Below are 6,331 nucleotides of genomic sequence, written 5' to 3' on the forward strand. Positions count from 1 at the left end.
GGACTTCACTCACATGCCTCGCCATAAAACCTTTCACTACCTATTAACCTTGGTTGATACGTTCACAGGCTGGATCGAGGCATACCCCACGGCTCGGGAGACAGCGGACGTGGTGGCTACAATACTGATCGAGCACATCATCCTGAGGTTCGGATTGCCCCGGACCCTCCAGTTGGACAACAGACCAGCCTTCATCTCCGTGTAACCCAACAGGTTGCTGAGAGCCTCAACATAACCTGGAAACTTCACATCCCATACCACCCACAGTCATCGGGTAAGGTAGAAAAGGCCAACGGGCTGCTAAAGCCCAACTCACCAAACTTACCCTAGAGACCCGCCTTTCCTGGCCCACACTTCTGCCCCTGGCTCTCACCAGACTCCGGGCTACGCCCCGCGGGCCTTCGGATTTAAGCCCATTCGAATTACTCTACGGCCGGCCCTTTCTTATAAATCATGGCCTTCCCGCCATTTCTCCGCCTCTTTTATCCTATCTACCTTACCTCACTCTCCTCCGAGCTCTCTTAAGGGCCCACGCCGACACGGTCATCCCAGCCCCAAGCGACCATGCTTCCGAAGCGGGTATACGAGATCTATCTCCTGGGGACCAGGTCCTCCTCAAAAGCTTGCGACCAGGTTCCTTACAAACCCGGTGGACCGGGCCTCATACGGTTGTCCTTACCACCCCAACTGCTGCGAAACTGTTGGGGCACTCTGCATGGGTACATATCAACAATCTCAAACGGGCACCTACAGATACTGATTGGACTTCCCAGATGGCAGGCCCCACCAAACTCTGCTTGGTTAGGGCCCCTTCTCATATTCCTTCTAATCTAGACAAACCAGGCGGAACCATGTGAGTCTAGCTGCATGAGGGGTTCAGGTACCTCTCGCTATTTTTCGGCCTTTACCTATATGCCTGCAACCTGCTACCGGGGAAAGGAACCAACAACCTGTACGTATGACCAGAAAACCTACTGGGTCTCTGACCTCGTGACAGCCAAACGCGGTATTGCCCCCTGCAACATCTACCCCAGGTATGGAAAAGTTTGCTGGACCTATCTGGGTCATGTCGGTCTCTCTGACGGGGGCGGGGTTCAGGACCAGGCTAGCCGCGAACGCACTAAAACAGCAGTCACGGACCTGACTAAACGACTCCAAACCCTCAGCGACCCGGTCTATAAGGGCATCAATCTTGGTAGCATACAAAAAGTCCCTATCACTGAACAACTGACAGTGGCCCTCCTGAACTCTAGTTACAACCTATGGCGAAATGTGTCGAAGAACGGTGACAGTGACTGCTGGATCTGTTTCCCTTTTTCAACATGTTCCAACATCATAGGGGTACCCCTCCCTATTGACTGGCCACTCCCCAACTCCACGACCACAAATAATACGGTTCACATCGGCCCCATTGGGGGAAACATACCTATTATTAATGTGTCCTCCCCCCTTACCACCGTAGCTGCTAACATCACTAACTCCTCCCTCCCGTACTGACTCCCTCGGGAATATTTCTCTTGTGCCCTTAGGGAACCTATCGCTGCCTGACCACTAATGACTCCCTAGACTGTATATTCATTCTACTATCTCCTTCTACCACCATCTACTCTGAATCCCAGCTACAATCCATCCTATTCCCCCAACACCGTGGAGGAAGGGCTGCCTTCCTCCCATTCATAATAGGGTCAGGAATAACTACAGGGGTAGGTATCCCCAGAACAGCGGGGATAGGAACTTCCATAGACTTTTATTGCAAACTCTCCCAAGCCCTGAATGATGACATGGAACGGGTTGCTGACTCCCTCACAGCCCTACCGACGCAAGTTATCAGCCTGGCGGCCTTAGCCCTGCAGAACCGACGGGCCTTAGACCTTCTGACCACCGAAAAAGGGGGACCTGCCTATACTTAAATGAAGAATGTTGTTACTTTGTTAACCAGTCAGGTATAGTTACCTCCAGGATCAAAGAACTCAGGGATCAGTCCAAGCCTGGTGGCGAGACACGTCCTCCTGGGGCCTGGACTGCTACACCTGGGTAACCTGGCTGCTCCCTTTGGTGGGATCTGTATGCATAATCCTCCTTCTAGTCTCGGTTGCTCCCTGTCTTTTTCCGATACTTGCAGGGTCACCTACAAGAACTTGCCCTAGTGTCCGTCAATCAACTCCTCCTCCAGCCCTACTCTCGCCTGCCCACTTCCGACTACCCCTATGACGACGCCCTCCGTCAGCAGGAAGTAGCCAGAACTGAGTCAGCGCCCCTGGCACCATTATATTAAGCAAAAGGTCGGAATGTCGGGCTGGCAGAAAGGGCTACTTAAGATGGTGAAAGTTCCCGCCACCAGACCTGAGCTCGGACAGGAGAACAAAGGCCCAAGCAGGAATCTGAGACCCCCGCCCCGGGCTCCTATGGACCAATGGGACCCTGACAAGCGGGAATCTGAGACCCCGCTCCGGGCCCTGGTGGACCAATGGGACCCCGACGAGCAGGCGAAATATCTGAATAAGGGAAACTTGCCAAAAGACCCCTGAGCTCCCCTCCAGACCCCTTAAGAGCCCCCTCCTCCCTGCCTTAGGGGCGACTTCCCCCACTCTGCTGCCAGAGTTGCGGAACCTCGCCCGAGAGTGCCTTCCTCCCGTCGCAATTTTCCTGGCTCTCCTCCACCTGAGCCCTGACACTTCGCCGGAGACGCCTTTAATAAATCTTGCCTTGCACCCACTTTGCTTGGTGTTGTGTTTATCTCACCGGAAAAACTTGACAGTTATTGTCTTGAATCTCTCTGTTTGGGGATGGTTTGTTACTCAGCACTCGGTGATGATGCCTGAGCAGAGAGCCTGCCGGCCCCAGGAAAGAAGGAAAGACGATGACGATGGGGGTGGGATGCGATCTGGGGTTGAAGCCCCTCGGAGCTGCTTTTGGACCGCAGGGAGCCGACGGCACAGCAGGATTCCTCCCCGAGAAGTGTTTCGTTCCCTTTTCTCCACCGTTAACAACTCCAACAGTGAGTTGTATGGGAGTTACATAAGCTCTTTTGTATAGAACAGAAATAACCCTCATGCGAAGTGGCCAATTGGGTTATTTATGGCATTTTAACAGCTAGTTTGCATAGCTCTGCAGTCAACCCAGCTGATTATTCCTCAATCAGCTGCTAACGGGCAAGGAAAAAATAAAATACAATCCAGGCTGTGCAGAGCATCAGTAGCTACAAATAGACGCGGCCAGGCTGCACCCGAAGGGGACCCCACGTGACTGCCGACGCCCAGCAAGGATGCTCAGGTCTGGACCTGTCCCCCGACTCACCCAGCTTGGTGATCTGGGCTTTTCTTGCCGATGTTTCTATGAACAAAGAGGCACTGGTGAGCAAAAACGGTCAAGGCTTCATCTTTTCCAATTTATTCCAAAGATAAATGAATGGGCACTCTTTTCTCCTTTCTCCTGACTGCGGACCTCAGGTGCACACAGTTGGGCAATTATATGCTTCAGTTCATGGCGCACTGCCATTACTGTCCCTTGCAAGTCACCTCTCCTGGTTATTTTATGTTGTGTTATTTGAGTATTGCCTCTTCTCATTCACCCTCAGTCCCACATCCACCTCTGTAGGCACAGACGCTAACGGGTTTTATGTCTGTCCTCAGACACGCATCCGTCTGGGAGCATATGGTGTTCTCGTGTGCACGTACCCTGCAGAGCCCTCACTGGGCCAACCCCCGCAGCCCAGCTGCTTCTGGGAAACAGGGGCAGTAACACCGACTGTGTTCCTGGTCTTGCTGCTCATGGACAGCCAACATACCCTGATGGGGCCAGGACACCCCAGTATAAATCCCTGCTCCATCTACCCTCCCATCTTCCCGAAGGACTGCTTCTCCTCCGTCCTCACACCTTCTCCTCTGTTCTCAAACCTCTAAGCCCCCCCTCTGAAATCCCCCTCGCTGGTGAGGATCTCCTTCCCAGTTCATGGAAAAGCCAGAAACATGGGGGGTTAGTCCCACCCCCACATTACCTGCGTCTGTGCCCAGAGACTCTACCTCCCTTGCCTTGCATGAGCCCTGCCCCTCTCACCTGCGCCAGGATATCAGCTGACAATTGCCACATGTCCCCTCTCTTCTGGGTTATGTACATGGATGTAAAAACACAATGACATCACCCACCACTTGTCAGGAAATGTGTTTACTCCACCAGCACGTGTAAGCACCCTGAAGCATTGAATGATAATATCAAGATAAGAACAATCTGAAGGTATCTTCCCATGGTTGTCTGGTTTCCTACTTGTTCTGTAATAAAACCTACAATTGATGTGATTTTTTTTTGTAGTCTTTTCAGTGGTTGATGTTAAGATTTTCACGTTCTTTGGTTTCAACACAATGTCTTTATTTTTATTTACTTATTTATTTATTTAACGATTTTATTTATTTATTTGGCAGACAGAGATCACAAGTAGGCAGAGAGGCAGAAAGAGGGGGAAGCAGGCTCCCTGCCGAACAGAGAGCCCGATGCGGGGCTCGATCCCAGGACCCTGAGACCATGACCTGAGCTGAAGGCAGAGGCTTAACCCACTGATCCACCCAGGCGCCCCTACAATGTCTGTAGGTATGGGTGTCCCCTAATACTGCTTGGGACTCACTGTGATATCTGAGTCTGAGAATTAAGTTTTTCAATATATTCTGTGATGTTTAGCCGTCATCAGTTTGAATATCTTTCTTTTACTTATTAAAAAAATATTCCGCCACCGAACTCCTCTTAAATGTTTGTTAGACTTTCCCATTTATCCTCGGTGTTTTGATCCTTGAATCTCATTCATGATTTCTGTTTCTGTCTGTATTACATTCTACACAGTTCTTCAGATCCATTTTCTAATTCATTAAATCTCTTTAGCCATGAATAATTTTTTTTAAACCAGTACATTATATTTTTAATTTCAGGTATTTTAATCTTAATTTCCATCTATTTAGTCCTTTTCCCAATACAAACATTTAAATACTTTATCTTATTTGTTCATGTCTTCAATGCTTTGTATCACTTTAAACCATATACTTCCTGTTCTTTATGGGATAATTCTAATATGTGAAGTCTGTGTTGGTCTAATTATGCTGAAGTTTGTTTCCTCTGATTCTAAGGGATGGTGCCTTGTTCTTCTAGGTGTTTTGTAGTTTCCAATTGTGAGTTCATGTTAAATTGATCTGAAGCTGTGGGAACCCTTATGGGCTGGGAATGAGATGTATTTACCCAGAAAGGATTTGTGTTGACTCTTCCTTACACCTGGAGACACTCTAACCCGGGACCTCGCTCAGTGCTCCCCCAATAAAAAAATGTATTAGTACTTTCTGCATGGCAGACACTGTACTCTTTATATCCTCCTCCCAGAGATGGGAACAAGAGATGAAAGGAGAGTATTTAATTTGAACAAAATCACACAGCTCATTTACGGTGGAACTGGGATTCGGACCTAAGAAGCCTTGATGGCATAGTCCCGACCACCCCACTGTGATACATCTTTTCTCCACAGCAGGTGTACATTCAAACCACAGACCCACACAGGAGCTGGCTGGTGGCCACCTAGTCTCAGCCGGTCTTCCTTCTTGTTTCTTGCCTGAGTCCATTTGGGATGCTAGAACAGAACTTCAGAGCGGTGTCACACAGCGGACATTGATTTCTCAGTCTGGAGGCTGGAAGTCCAAGTCAGGGTGCTGGCAGATTCAGGTTCTGGGGAGGGCCGTCCTCCTGGTTCACAGATGGTGTCTTCTGCCTGTGTCCTCACGCAGGAGAAGGAGCAAGAGAGCTCTCTGGTGTCCCTTTTGTAAGGGCACCAACCCCATTCATGAAGAGTTCCATTCTAATGACCTAATCACCTCCCAAAGGCTCACCTCCGGATGCCATCACACTGGGCTTAAGACTCAATGTAGGAATCTGGGAGCAGACACAACCATTCAGGCTATAACAACTTCCACTTGCCAACAGGCAAGTTTTCACCCCTAGCCTATGCTGTGTTCTCCTTGGAGGCCCTGGCATTAGGGAGGGTCTCATCTCCAAAGGACCGAGGTCTTGCTTAATGTCCCCCCATGCCATCATTAAAACCTATAACTCTAAGAAGCTGGTGCTGGGGACCACCCTGCTCCAGCTCCCCCCTACTGCTCTGGTTTGACCCCCTTTTCTTTGTGGTCCCTAACCCCTAACAATTTCCTTTATTATTCTATGAGTTCAGTTTTCCATTTAAAGTTATGTTGGTTGCTTATCCAACATTTCCAGGTGATTTTTAGTGAGACGGCTTTGTAAGAATTTCCAAATGGCTGTATTGCCAAAAACGGAACTCTTTGTTTCTCCTGCTGTTTTTTTAAAA

General features: G+C 49.4%; 1 pseudogene; it reads left to right on the forward strand.

Annotated features, from left to right (window-relative positions):
- The first annotated feature begins 528 nt into the window (after window positions 1–528).
- On the forward strand, window positions 529–1,925 carry LOC125099143 (syncytin-1-like; annotated as a pseudogene).
- Window positions 1,926–6,331: the final 4,406 nt, after the last annotated feature.

The sequence above is a fragment of the Lutra lutra genome, chromosome 4 (assembly GCF_902655055.1).
Source record: "Lutra lutra chromosome 4, mLutLut1.2, whole genome shotgun sequence".
NCBI lineage: Eukaryota > Metazoa > Chordata > Mammalia > Carnivora > Mustelidae > Lutra > Lutra lutra.